The 14687-nt window shown below is 45.4% G+C and overlaps 1 protein-coding gene across 1 annotated transcript in view; it reads left to right on the forward strand.

The window, feature by feature from the left end:
- The first annotated feature begins 293 nt into the window (after positions 1-293).
- CCNI (cyclin I) overlaps positions 294-14687 on the forward strand; it is a 35450-nt gene continuing 21056 nt past the window's right edge. Inside the window, exon 1 of the mRNA XM_062574236.1 lies at positions 294-663. The gene's annotated coding sequence lies outside the window, so the exon portion shown is untranslated. The remainder of the gene's footprint in view (positions 664-14687) is intronic.

Genomic DNA, 14687 nt, shown 5'->3' on the forward strand with positions numbered 1-14687 from the left:
CGGCCGCCTCGGCTCGATCCTTCCGCCGGGCGGCCGGCGGGGGAAGAGTCCGCCGCGCCGGTGCCGCGGGAGCCGCCGCGCTGCAGTCGCAGCGCTGCGCGCCCGCGCGCGGGAGGGGGGGGGGGGGGGGCAGGGAGGGGGAGAGCCGCACGCGCCGCGCCGCTCGGGCGCCAACGGCCCTAACGGCCGCCGGCGCGCGCGGCGTTGTTCCCCGCGCTGGTGCTGAACGGCCGCAACGGCCGCCGCGCCCCGCCCGCGCGGGAGGCGGGCGGAGGCTGAGGGGAGGCCGCCCCGCCGGCCCTTCTTTCCCCCCGCTGCTCCCCCCGGGAAGCGGCTGGCTGCTGGCTGCCTCTCGCTCTCCCCTCCCCTTCCCTTTTTTTTAATTTTTATTTCCTTTTTTTTTTTTTTTATCCCCCGCCCCCGCTTCCCGGGGCAGCGGCGGCCCGCCCCCCCCTCCCCACGATCCCTCCCCGCCCGCCCCCCTCCCGCCGCCGCGGCCCCGCACCGGCCCCACCATGGCGACATGAGCCCGCCGGACGCCGCCGCCGCCGCGGACATGGGGCCCGTACGGAGCTGAAGCGCCGCGGAGGAGCCCCGCCGCCGCCCCGCCATGGGGTGCTGATGGCCGGGCCCCGCCGGGCACCCCGCCACCGCGCAGGGGAGGTGAGCGGCGCCTCGGGGGCGGGGAGGGGGCCCGCGGGGCCCGGCGGCCCCCTGGCCGCGGGGCGGGGCGGGGGGTGCAAGAGACCGGGTGTGTGGGGGGTGTGTGTGCGTGTGCAGGGGGAGCGGTGCGCGGGGCGGGAGCGTGTGCAGGGCGCGGGGGGGGGGGGAGTGTGCAAGGCATTGTGTGTGCAGTGCATTGTGTGCCGCCCGCGGGGCACCGAGCGTGCAAGGCGTTGTGCGCGCAGGGCGCGCGCTCGCGGTGCCCGTGCGCGCGAGGGCGCAGCGCCCGGCGCTGGGCGATGCACTGCCGTGTGCCTGTGCAATGCCTGGCACGCGTGTGCGTGCCGCTCTTGTGGGTGTGCGCAGTGTGCACTGCGGTGCAATGCTATGCAATGCACGCGTGGCCGCAGGCAGGGTCCGGGTGGCCAGGAGTGGTCACTTAGTTTGTGCCCTGCCCGAGTGTTGCCCCGTCCCCGCATGGCCTGCAGGCGACCACGGGCATCAGCCGTGGAGTTGTGCCCCAGCTGTGACTTCATGTGTTTAGCGGCACCGGTGACCTCTTGGTGACGGTTGCGAGTTGGTTTTTGTTCTCCATCTTCGGCGAAAACAGATCGTTTGCAGAGATGGACTCTGCCCTTCCTCCTTCACCTTTGCTCTCGCACCTGTGGTGGAAGAAGTTTCCCTGAAAGAAGAGTGGCGTTTTCTATAAATTTGTCTCCGGAGGGGCACACTAAACAAATAAGGCTACCATAGGTTATTTCAAACAAATGGTAATAAGCAAACTTGTGGAAGATCCTCCGGAAAATTTGCCCATACCACACAGAAAGACTTTTCCCCCTGTCTACCCTTTTGACCCCATGAAGAGAGGGAAAGAAGCAATCCCCTGTTTTCCCACTCGTAAAAATAAAGCTGTTAGGAGAGGGACTCTTTTGAGGTTGAACTAAAAAAGTGCTTTTCATCATCAGCCTTTGTGTGCAGTCCTCCCCAAAACATCCTTTCTTTCCATGGTTTACTTGCTGATGCATGAAACAGCTCCTTTTAAACACAGGGGCGAGTTTTTATTTTTTACTAAATAAAATACCTAAAATGAGCAGAATGTCTTGTGTGATTGTGACATTCCCCTGCCAGAGTGTGTCTCACCTTTTCCGTGCCATGAGGGACCGAAGTGGCTGTGGCCCCCTCTCCCTGATACCCTGGCTTAGGCATTACCTCACCTCTGGTTCAAAACCAGGGGGTGTTTGTGTGAGTGTTCGTGTCCCTGTAGAGTCCAGGTTTTGCAAGATGAAGCTGGGCAGGAGTTTAGCCCTCAAATAAGCAGATTACAGCATCTTTTCCTTGTCTCGAGGGTTTGATTTTGGATCCCTGCAAACGATTAAGGTTTGCTTTTAAAGTAGCTTGGCTGCCTTGCAAAGCTGGGGATGGATCTCTCGTCTTGTGCGCCTGTGCCTGCACAGATCTTGGCATGGGATGCAAGAAGCTGATCTTTTGGCTTTTCCCCAGCAGAAGTTAAACTTTCACATGGTGTATATGTACTTCTAATTATCCTTCACCTCTGTTTAGAGCTTGCATATAGTTGGACATGGCAGAACTGATCTTAGACTCTCTTTTTATTGTATCCTTTCTGTATTCTTAACTGAGCCTTGTATTTTCTTACTGGGTTTTGTTTCTCGGGGTCCTCATTTAAAAACACTGTGAGATTCCTTCTGCCATTTTGTCCTTGCGTGATAGAGTGTTGTTGTCAGTTGAAATGCCATTCAATACCCTTTCCACAAAAGGTACTGCTTGGTGGATGTCTGCTGGGCTGGGCATCCCCCCGTTTTGTGTTCGGGGTAAGAGGTACTGCGAGGGCTGTTGCAGTGTCTGCCAGGGTAAATTGCTAAGCTGAAGTGGCTGCAGGCCCTGTGGACTAACAATGGGTTTTGTTCAGGCAAAAAGATTAAAACAGGGTATGTCTCCTTCTTTCCCCGGTGGAAACTGAAAAACACAAAAGGTATTTTTGGGAAAGGGAAGGAAAGAGTTTTCCAATTGATTCTTGTAGCTCTTAGAGGATTGGTGTTGAGGATTAATCTTCATGGTAGAAGAATTGTTTTTGCCTTGTGTTTGCACAACATTTTGCAGTGAGATTTTAGTTTCCCACTGGGGTTCGTAAGCAATATTATATTCCAAAAGTGAGCTTTTAATGCTCCTTTTTTGTTTTAAAAACATAGGTAGGGGCACTTCAGTAGAGTATTTTTGTCACTACTTCTGCTGTCTGTCTGCAGAGAGCCTGGAGCAGAGTTGTGCTCTGCAGAGCGTCCGCCTGCTGGGCATCTCTGTGGTGGGGCTGCAGGCAGCGTTGGTGGGTGCCAGCAGTGAGCGGAGCAGTGCACCCCGCAGCTGCTCTGCCCTGGGCCCGCTGGCCAGCAGTCTGTTTGTGCATGTGATTGAAGCATTGATGTGCCACAGAGGAACCTTGTGCTTGCTGGGTATAGGTTACCTGGCGAAAGCAGCCTCTGTCCTGCTGGGAGACGAGGCCAGGTGGCCCACCTCACCACATGCATGGAGGCCTTCGCGAGGAGTTGTGTCCCGATGGGCTAATGAGGAGTTGTTTGAAGGCCAGCTGGGCAGCTCGTTAGACTGGCTGCACAGTGCTCCCTCCTCTGGTCTTTGCACAGGGAGGTGTGTGCACACCTGCTTCTTACTGTCCTCGAACAGGCAACAGAAATGAGAAACAGAGCACTCATGTGATGGGTCTCACCTTTTGGTGCCTGTGTGAAAGATGCTTTCCTTTGAATATCCACAGCAATGCACAGTGCTCATGCTGATTTAAGTCATCCATTTATCCATCCGTTTATCCTGGGTGACTGAGGGAAGAATCAGGTCTACTATATTGATGCATTTTCCTGTATTTCTGGCAAGAGTCTTTTTAATTCTCTGGGAGCAGTTTTGTTCTTGTAACCAGAAGTTTTAATTTTTCTTCTTTCCTCCATTTTGCTGAAATTTCAGTTTAAAAAAATATGATTTGTTTATATAGAGAGGATATTTCAAATTCATGTATTAAAATACTCAGACCCAGTAACACGCAAAACGATAACAAATGCACAACCATCTAAGTGAGTGTGGTTTCCAGGAGTTAAAGTACATTTCAGTACTGGTCTGTGGTGCCAAAGCTTTCCTGTAGATACACTGTAGGCAAGAAATGCTTAATTAGAGAGTGGGTGCTTTTATTAATAGCCCTAGGTAGATGTTTCAGAGGATTTTGTAACGGGTGGCTCACCTGGTATTGTCTACCTCATTATACTGATACAGAAAACGGAAGGTTTGCTAACTGTCAGAGGTTGCACAGCAAGTCACCCACTGAGCGGCATTAGCAGAGGAAAACCCTTAGCCATCAGGTGCTCTCTCTCCAGCTCATGGCTGGGAAGTGTTATGGAAGTACCAATAAACTTTGAGGCTTGCAAACATTGCTTTGTATGTGAGGAGGAGGATAGTTGGGAAATTATATTTCAAGCTTTTCAACTAACTAAGAAATGAAAATTTATGTGAGGGTGACAAATACACTAGAGATTAAAATGCATACTAGTGTCGTAAGTCATATTTATTTCATGGTTTAAACTGTTGATTTATTCATACAAACTGTATTTTCTTACTTTGCTAATGAGTTGTTGTATAATGATGCTTGAAGCATAAGAGTAATTGCTGAGTGTTTGCAGTCTGCAGTTTGTTTCACAGTCCGCTGTAGGCATGAACCCTGCTGGAGACGGATTTAATAAAAGCTATGCAGGACTAGCTATAATGGTAGTGGCTCCAGGAAAACTGCATGTGGTATTTTGACCACCAAACAGTAACGCTTCAGACTCCATTGCCCATGCAGGGAGCAAAGTGTGAGTAGAAGAGAAGTCTCCAGATAGAGCCAAACATAGCTGTAAGATCTGAAGGTCCTCTTGTGAAAGATGCAGAATAGGTGTCTGGAGTTCACCTGCCTAGTAACAAATTGTGACTGCTTTCCTTAGTTTCCATGATTTTCAGTTGGGCTGTGGGTGATACGAATGATACCACATTCTAGTACTGTCACTAGAATGCTCCTACTAAGTGGGAAACCCAACAGGCCATCAAGAAGGTAGCTTTCAAGGGGGATTCTGGTTAGCTGCAAACAGAGGGTAGTTTCTTTCACAACTGAGTACAAACCCAGCTGTTTTCATGTGCCAAAAAAGCAAAGTGAAATCATTCAGATGTATGGAAAATCTCAGGTGTTCTCTGTCTCAGTGTGAGGCAGATATGGTCTGAAATTTCCCTTCCTATGTGTTTGGTAACTACAAACATTATCAACACTCGTTTATTAACCATAGTAGGTAGTTGCATTTGGTATGTAATAAGCTGGTCTAAAAGCTCACTCATGAGTAACAAGTTAGTGCAGATACTCTGATTTGCTCATCAACCCCCAGACATCAAACATTGTCTTTACCTGGATGATGGGAGGTGCTGGATGAACCCACTTGCCAGAGGCTTTTGTGCCTTTTTGATGTCTTTTTTCTTTTTCTTTTCTTTTTTTTTTTTTTAACCATATATACGTCAAGATTCTGTTTCTTGGCAGGGGTAGTTCTTGACTTCAGTGATATTCTGTTAGATGAGAATTTGGCCCCCAAAATCTTCAGCCTTTGCCTTTCTAACATAATTTTGACTGTAGATCATGAGTTTAAACTGCTCGTAACTGCAGCCATGCAGCTGAAAAGTCTGCTTTTAAGGATGCAACTGCTGTAATAACATTACCAACAAATGCAGCTTGGTCTCCATTTGCTAAAGTGAGCTGCATCCCTTTGGAGAACTGCATGTGTGTCTCATATGTGTCTATACTTGCACTGATAGGAGCAAATGAGGGTTTTACATGACTGTGCTTTGCAGAAGCAGCAGAAGGGGAACCCCAGCTTTACCATTATGAGCAGAGCCATTGGATGTAGTCTTTGCAGTTTTATTACTGGCACCTCCACCTCCCCAGGTGTCCTTCCCTCAATTTATTTTGGGTCAGGGACTCTTGTGCTTAGGTTGTTCAATACTGGGGAAATCAAGGCTTTAATATTCGTACCAGTTGGGCAAGAGAGATGAGTATGTAGGGAAGAGCCAGGACTGTGCTTGTGTTATCCTATTTTTGTGGGCAGCTGGAATTACGTCCTTTTCCATATTGTCTCAACAAGAAAGTAATTAGAGAGCAAGCTCATGCTCCTGGAGGATAATTAGGCTTTATAACTGTGGGTTCTCTTTGGTTAGTGAGAAAGAGGATACTGTACCCTCAGAGCCTAAGAATGCTGCTCTGCAGCTAATGCGCTGTATTTTATAATTGATCTATTGTTTGAACAGCAGATAACTTTTCATTTCCTCATAATTATTTCTTTTCAGAGCCTTATGCTGTATCCTGGTATTAGCTGTAATCACTGACTATTTACCCCGAAGCCAATCAGAGTCTACAGAGCAAAATATTGGCCTTGGTGATCATTTATGCTTTCAGATTTCAGATTCTGTTTTGTAGATGTTAAGAGGAATCGAGTCACTGTAGTTGCACTTTTTTTGGATGTGGGTGTTAAACTGTGTAAAAACTTGTTTGATTTTGTTGCTGTTCATTTATGTTAATAACTGACTAATACTGAAAGACAAAAAGAACTCTTGCTGAATTCTGTTCCTGTGTTTTTACCCTTAGAGGCACTGTATTTATAGGGTTTGAGTGATTAAATTACTCAAAAGGTGGTGCCTGATGGTTTAGATTCTGTGCCTGTTGGCCCTTGCCTATGCAGAATTAGCTTTTATGTGCGTGAAAACCTCTGGCACTATTTTATGAAAATATTGCTCAGACTTATACTTTGTGAGCTTGATTTTCCTCAGAGTGACTTCCTTCAAGTTACTGTTGATTTATAGCAAGTTATATTGGTGATGGGAGAAGTGATTCAGCCTCTTTACGTGTTGCTTTTCCTTTTAGGAGACTGACAGTGAGACATTACATAATGCCAGCTTTGTTTTGTTTTGTTTTGTTTTTAACCTCCTTGCTCTGCTTTTAGCATTTGCAGAGGCAGCGTGTGTCTCTGGAACTGATGAGCCACTTTGGGCATGCAGCCGAGCTATTGCAACTGTGCTGCTGTGAGCCTGAAGCCCACAGGTCCCTTTACTGCTTGTGTGCACAGAATTTGGAGCAAGGCTCTGCTATTGTTTTCTTAGATTTACCCTTCATTTAGGTTGGAAACTGTGTAAAAATAATGGCCATATTTCAGCAAACACTTGCTTTCTTAGCCTAGTTTGTTGTTTCTTTATACCTGTCGTGCACTTCAGTTCTGAATGGGGAGGTAGTACCATCTCTTTGGTATATAACTGCAAACTGTCCCATACAAGGACTGTCTGCCCTTGGTGGCGTGATTCCCCAGTGCACACAATGAAGGCTCACATTCCTGACTTGGCAGCATGTCTGTCTTGAGTATTGAGATATGGGTGCCAAACAACAGCAGGCCTAGTTCCTACCAAAATATTAGCCTGAGTCCCTTGGCTTATTTTAACGGATCTTGTGGGGAGTTTACATCTTCCAACAGCCATTTTGCTTGCATATCTGCAGCCAGATGACAAGCCCACGGTGTTGAAAGAGCGTAAAACGTAAGCATTTTTGTTGCAAGTATTCATAAAATGGCATGGAGGAGTTTTGGGTTGTAAGGGTTTAGTTTTTGCTTAATTTAATCCATGCAAGCAAACAGCCTCCATCAGTTAATAACTTTTCCTTTGATTTTTAGGTTCAAATAAACCAAAATCTCAAAGCAGAACTCATTAAAATATATTGAGTTTCATCTCCTCTTTGCATCAAACACATACGTTATGCAGCTGGAGCTGGTCTCCTAGGCTGGATTCTCAGTTTACCTTTTATCCACAGTTTCCTTGGTATGTTGCCACGCACTGCCTCGAAAGGGGAAGGAGCTGTGATTCAAGCAGCTTGTCAGCGTGCCGTGGGACACAAAATTTTAAACGCCTGCTGACGTAAGGCCCTGCTGGACAAATATTATTTGAAACAACTCATCTTGGCTGTTAGCGAGAGAACAGGAAACACAAACCTCATCCAGCGTTTTTAACAGGAGCCATTAGAAAGGGGGGTAGGCTAGGTAAGGATGTGTGCGCTTGTGCGCCTCTCCAGCAGGGAAGGATGGTGATGTTGTCTGAACGTTCAGTCATGAGTTAGTCTTCTGCTTTGTCTTGTAGAAGTCCCTACTTTTGAAAACATCATTTAAGCTTGAAACCCTAGTATCGCTCACCTGTCGCAGGGAATGAAGTGCAGCAGAGATTTCTTAAAACTGATCTCTTTTAGACTCCATGGGTGCGTCTGAGTAAACTGGGTGCCATGCATAGATCTTCTTCTTCTCTCTCTCTCTCTCTCTCTCTTTTTTTTTTTTAACAAAACAGTGACTGCTGGGGAAAATAATAATAATAAAAAAAAGTCTCTAGCCAGTACCTACAGGAACTCCCCTGAGTGACCACTATCTGGCAGCAGCTTTATACTGCTACCCTTACCAGTGCCTTTGCAATTTGGCACCCTCCTTGCTGTCTGAGAATGCCCTCATCCAGGCATTTCTTGCTCTGAAGTTACTGCTCCTGTTTTCTTGATTTTTTTTTTCTATCATAAAGGAATCCTATGAGAAACTGAAGATGTGTGTATCTTTTACCACATTGCTTTACAAATCTGAAAATGTGTGTGCTGGTGTGACAAATACCACCTGGGCTTTCCTTTCTGAACAGGCTTGTAACAAGCAAAACTTTTGTTCTCCTTAGGGTTGCACTTGCAAATAATTCTGGACCAACATTGCCAATTGCTTTGGGATCTGAACAAATGCACAGCATGTGAGCTCTGATTGTTTATAAACAGGGTTTTAGTATGTTTGTAAAATGCTTGTAAGCCCTTGGTAATCATGGCTGCACCCTTAATTCAGAGTGGAGCCCTCTCTCTGGTCCCCTGCATGCCTGAAGAGCCTTTCACTGTAATGTGCAGAGTATTCTGTAATACAGAAAAATCCACTCCATTTCACTACTCATCAGTATTCATTTCTGTCACTTTTTGTTCCACTTCTTGTTCTCCATGGAAATGGTGTGGGGGATGGACACCTTTCCTTTGGTGGAGGAAGATTCTCTAGACCAGAATAAAAACAGAAGGCGGTGATGGGAAGAGTGTACTTCTGCTGATCATGATGCATCTCTCTCCGAAGTGAAAAGAGGGCGTCTTCTCCTGTGGAGTGTGTAAATGGGCCCTGGGGTTTCACAACAGACTTCAGAATGCCTCCTTTCCCCCCCCATCAAAATGTTACTGTTCATTCTCTCTCTGCAGTTGCAGACTTGCATTTTTAACTGGCAACTTCCTTTAAAATGTTTTGAAAACTTCTTAAATTTGAAAACTGTCTCTAAAATGAGGTCAGCTTTATTTGCACTCCCAGGAAAAATCTTGTTGGAGGAAAAGAAGTGGTGAGTGTGCGAGGTGTATGTGCTTGGTTGAAAGATACTGCCAAAATATCTTACAGGCTTCCAGGCTTCCCTTTGTAGCAGGTTGTGGGAGGTAGTGCTGAGTGAGTCATACAGACAAATGGCAAGGGCCCTCTCCATTTCCCAGCCTGGATAAAATTTCTTATTTTTGATTTTAGGTCTATTGGCTGTTTATACGCAAGTCGAATATGCTGCTTGTTAAGTTTGCAGTATTGTATGTTTACCTGTAGCATATTTGTTTCATACTCATATATTTCTCATGGAGAAACATCCTTGTTTTAATGTCTTTATTAATATTCATTCTATAAAAGTCAGATCATTGCTTCTAATCCACTTACTTATTTAGATCTTGAAATTTGAAACTATATACACATTTCTTTTGACCAATATATTCAATTATTTAACTTGATAAAGATCATACATTGTCTCACAACTCTGTCAAGCTGTCATACCCCCTCGCAAGGCTACAATATGATTTACTTTCTACAACTTCAGAACAGTTGGATGTTGATCTTAACCCCTGCCAGTACTCTGCTTATCACTGTAGCTTCAGATAGTGCTTTGACCAGTTGAAAAGACAGAAAACTAGCCATTTCCAGTAGTGAGGCATTCTTGGGAATTTTTGTTCTCCAAACTACAAAAAAAAAAAAAAAAAAAAAAGGAAAAAAAGTCTATTTGAACTGTTCTATGACATAGAAACATTATAGAAATTGCAAAGGAATTTTATACCTGCTGCTTTATTTCATTGCTTAAGCCTGAGGAGAAAAGTATTTCTTCTGCATTGTATCTGTTGCATCTATTTTATTGCATTGCTTCAATTTGAGAAGAAGAATCTCAGATTTAAATAATGCAATGTCTACATTTACCTGCCTGGAGCAAATTTCTGGACTGCCTTACTGACAGTGATGTGGAAGGAGTTAAGCCAAGAGAAAGCCCCAGGTACTAAAATTAACCTCCATCCTACCCCCGCCCACAGCTTTGAAATTTCTAATCACAACTTGCAGTTGATGATTTCTTCTAACAGTGCAAAGTACATTTTGATCATTTGAAATCACAGATGGCTGGCTGGAGCTCTCAGGAATTCAGTCTCCTTCCTCTCCCTCCTGCTTTGCCTTCTTCCCCCACCCAGAAAAATCTGTTTTCAGGTCATCTGTAAGATTATATTATTGCTTGCTAAAGCTGAAGCAGATTTGGCTGCTGGTCACTGAAAATACTTAACAAGGTCTGCAGAAATGCATGTAGTGCATTTCAATAGCGTAAATGCTATTGAAATTACCTCTCTTGTCCAGAATACCCACTTGGATTTGTTTACAAGATGAAGATACTAGTTTCTAAATCGTTTCTAATCCTAGAAATCTTGTTAACTTTCTATGAAACAATCTATATTTTAAAAAAAAGTAGGTAAAACAAAAGGAGCTTTTACCAACACATGGAGCGATTTTGGTGATCCTATTTACAGTGCAGTCCTAAGAGGGGTTATGCTGGCATAGCTGAATTGCAGCTGGAGGCAAGGGATAATCAGGAATTTTGTAAACTCATTTTGCTGCTGGATAGTACGCTCGTGTAACTATGTCTTCTGTCTGCAGGAGCCACTTTAGTAAGTAAACACAAAGTCTAAAAAATTGCATCCTACACAAATGCACTCCCCCCTGCCCCCTCTTCCCCAAAAAAACCCTAGGAAGTGCTTCTGCCTAAGTGGCTGTCTGCCCGAATTACCGTAAATGTGAAACTGCTTTGTTAAAGTCTGTAGCCTGCAGCACTTGCGGTGTAAAACTTCAATAGGGAAACTGAAAGTACCTTTTTAAGTAAAGTTAACTATAAGCTTGTATTAAAATGGAGACAAAATTTTATGAGATGGATTACATTTATGGACCAAGTCAGGGTATTTTTACAGGATAAGCATCATCTTGAAGATCTCCAGTAATTGCTATGCTCCTCATAGTGAAAAGCTCACACCAGAATTTTGACGCTCTAATCTCAGAGCAAGATTCGACCTGCAGCATGTGATCTTGCTCACAGAAGACCTCGAAACAAAGCTGGTGCATTGACTTGGCTCACTTCCTTTTCTCTCACTTTCCAGCAGTTCTTTAGGGAATTTGAGAGTAGCCAATTGACCTTACATTGAATGGATTAAAAAAAAGCAAAAACAGTGGTTCAAAAATTTCCAAACCACAAAAAAAAAAAAGTATATGGAGATCGAGTTTAATTTTAAATCAGGAAAAGAGAGGCTGAATGTTAGTTTCTGGTGGCCTAATCTTACTTGGTCACAGCTGCTGCAGTTTCTTCACCCTCGGGTCTCTTGGGCAGGTATTCAGTCACAGAAAAAAGTATGCAAAAGTGGCTGACCAGGTCTTTGCTGTCAGAGCAGCCTCAGCCCTTGTGGTGCTACTGCTGCTTTCTGCAGGGATGGCTGCTCATGAAGATGTCTTTAAAGTATCCTTACTGCTGGTGGGAGCCTTGACACAGCTTTTCTGTGATGCTCCTTTTTAACATCTCGGTCTCAGCAAGAGACTGGTTCCTCCACGGTCTTCGTCTGACTTCTCTGCGGCCAGAGTTAGGGAAGCAGTGCTGACCATCTCATTTCTCTTCCTCCCCGGCAATTCTTGCTCTGCATTGGCCCCATGTGTTTTGTGAAGTGCCGTGCACATGTAGAGCGTGCTGATTTTTTTTTTTAATGGCATGATTTTATCTGATTAAGAGCTATGTAAATTCAGATGCAAACTAGTTTCAGCCCTCAGGATGCTTGGCGAGTTGCCTGATGTGCTTTCGGTGCTGGAAAAGTCTGTGTACCACTGTAGCTCAAAGGGAAAGTTTCAAGCACATCATTTTTTTTTTGTTGTTGTACAAAGGTTGTTGTGCCTCAGCCCTCATTGATTTGCCTTGCTAGTTTAGAAGGGAAAGGTTATTTTTTTCCTCCTTTTTCCCCTTGGCAGCTCTAGCTGCCTTCACTACTCATTCAAAACGGTGCACCATGTACGCTTGGTAATTAAGGGCGCTGTAGCAGTGCCACTCGGCACTGGTTGATACAGTGCAGGTACTATCACTTTTTTGAAATCTGCTATGCTGAGACACTCTGTCAAGATCATGGTGTTGATTTTTGATTCTGAGAACCTGAGAAGAGGTGTGTAATGTACACTGGGTTAATCATAGTATTGCATATGTGCCTGCAGAACTTATTTATGTTCCTACCTCTAGTTACTGATTTTCAGCCAGATAAATGACAGGGTACATGGCACAGTCTGTTCTTTCCATTAGCCTCCTCTGCCAAGTGGGTAAAACTCCCTTTTTCCTTGAAACAGAGCAGCTCTCTAGCTGCTGCTTTGCTAGACGTAATCGGCCATCTTGGCATTGTGGAGGAAATGAAACCGTGATCAGGATTTTGCTTTTAGCGGAGTGGCTGCTCCCTCTCTAGCTGCACCCACACTCGGCAGCTTCTTCCCATGGCAATAGCAGGGCCTCTTCTCCCCAGAGGAGGACCTTAGCATCTGCACTGGGTGCTTGGGCAGGAGAGGCAGAGGGAAACATTTTTCAGCCAGTTTCTGTTTGGTGGTTTTCTCCCTTTTGTTTTTTCCTCTTGCCTCATCAGCTTTCACACCACATGACTTACGTACCCTCCTCAGAGAGTGAGTAGAGGAACCAGAAGCACCAGCACCGGTGGAGATAAGAGTTGGCCTTAAAAAAGTCCCAGAGGATGTTGTTAGGGGAGGAGGAAATAAAAAGGGGATGAGGGTAACTAAGCTGTTTTCTGGAAGGGCCTTTGGAGTAGAACTTGTGGCTCAGCCTCTGAGAAAAAAAAGATGTGAGCAAGACCCAGATGACCCCAGAGGTCTGTCAGATCCATTTGTACTGTAAATATGGTGGGAACAGTTGCCTGTCACGTCGGGAAAAAACGTCACTGAGGCTCTTGAGACACTATCTTTTGCCTGTATTTTTTCATATGTTTTCTCCACTGATTGGAGAAGTGGCTAATTACTTACCTCTTTCCTACAACAACAAGAAACAGCCATCAATATTTCATACTAGGAGAAGTGGTCAGGATAAATATGGCTCCTGCTCTTGTTAAACGCATGCAGCAAGTTGCTCACTGTCTCCTTACGCTCAGTGCTCTGTGCTGGTTCCCAAATGCAGCCCCGGTGCAGCACTCGCAGGTTTTGCGATGCTGGGAATGGTCTGGGTTACAGCAGTGTTACAGGGAGCTGTTCTGGAGGCCAGCCGAGCCAGGGAGAGCCTCTCTGCTCACTTGACTGAGCTTTGGATCCGTTCCGACTTTGCTGTTTTTCCCCTGTGCATTATTTCATCTTGTGTAATACGGAGTGCTCACGCAACCCTTTAATTGTTCTTCTCCAATTATGCACCATCTAGTGTGGACTGAGAGGTCGTAGCTAATGCCCTATTGGGTGTTACCCAGTGAGATTGCCTGTTTAAAGAAGGCTTCCTTCCGTAGCAACTGAGGCTCTGTAGACTTAGTTAAATATATGAAAAAAATCTCCGATCTTCTGCACTGCAAAGACCTAAAAAAAAAAAGAAAAAAAGAAAAAAAGAAAGAAAGAAATCTGGAGTCTGAGTTGCCAGGCAGACCAGCTGCTTTCACTGATGTAGGAGTTAGATGCACGACTATCTAGTGTCCCAGCTCAACTCCTGTTGAAATCCAGTGTACTGGATGGATGGAGTCCAAATGGCTTCTCCTCACTATGGTCAGCCAAACTCCCAGTGCCTGCCCGAAGGGCCGGATTATTCACCTCTACTTGCAATTTGTATAGCTCTTCACATCTGCGCAGAGGGTGTGTAGCTCATCACTGCTGTTGTGATTTTCCAGAGTTTTACACCTCTTTGGAAGTGTTGATGGCTCTGGAAATGGTTGCTAATCAGAGTTTTGGGAACCAGTTTTGATGGAATGCTAATGGCTGCAGATGAAACCCCTGGGGGAATGAGCTGGGGCGGGCGAATAGGCCTCTTTGTGAGCGTGAAACAGTGCTCCTCATTCAGCTTCATTAGCAACACCATTTAGCATTGTAGGAGTGTGAGCAGCATCATCCTGAGGTTTAAAAAAGATACTTGTGCAAGAATCAGTAAATGCACGTAGACAAACTGCATTTAAAGCTGCTGTTCTGCATGGAAGAAAATAGTCCCACCTCTGGTATTGAACAGAATCTGTGAAATGGGAAGCTTGTAATACAGACTTTTCAATCTCATAATTAACTACCCACTTAGGGGCTGATTGCAAATGATTTTGGGACACACTGCAAAGCATTTTCAGCCCGTTCGGGCTCATTTGTTGCGATTCTGGATCCAAGGTGTTCCCTCCAGCAGGGAAATCGCTATGTGGCCATTCACCTTGGGTCATTACACTGACAGCTAGAAAGCCTGCTTAGAGTATACCAAGCCAGTACAGCCTCTCCTTTGTTCACATAGTGGTAGTTGTTTTATAAAAATCTAATAAAGAGGGATTTCTGTTCAAAGTTTATTTGCCACTTAAAATCTCCTTGGCTGTAAGTGGGACTTGAGTGCTGTTTCATGCCTTGTGCAGGTTGTGTGTGAATTGCGCCCATTAA

This window comes from Rhea pennata, chromosome 4 (genome assembly GCF_028389875.1).
Source record: "Rhea pennata isolate bPtePen1 chromosome 4, bPtePen1.pri, whole genome shotgun sequence".
In the NCBI taxonomy this organism is placed as follows: domain Eukaryota; kingdom Metazoa; phylum Chordata; class Aves; order Rheiformes; family Rheidae; genus Rhea; species Rhea pennata.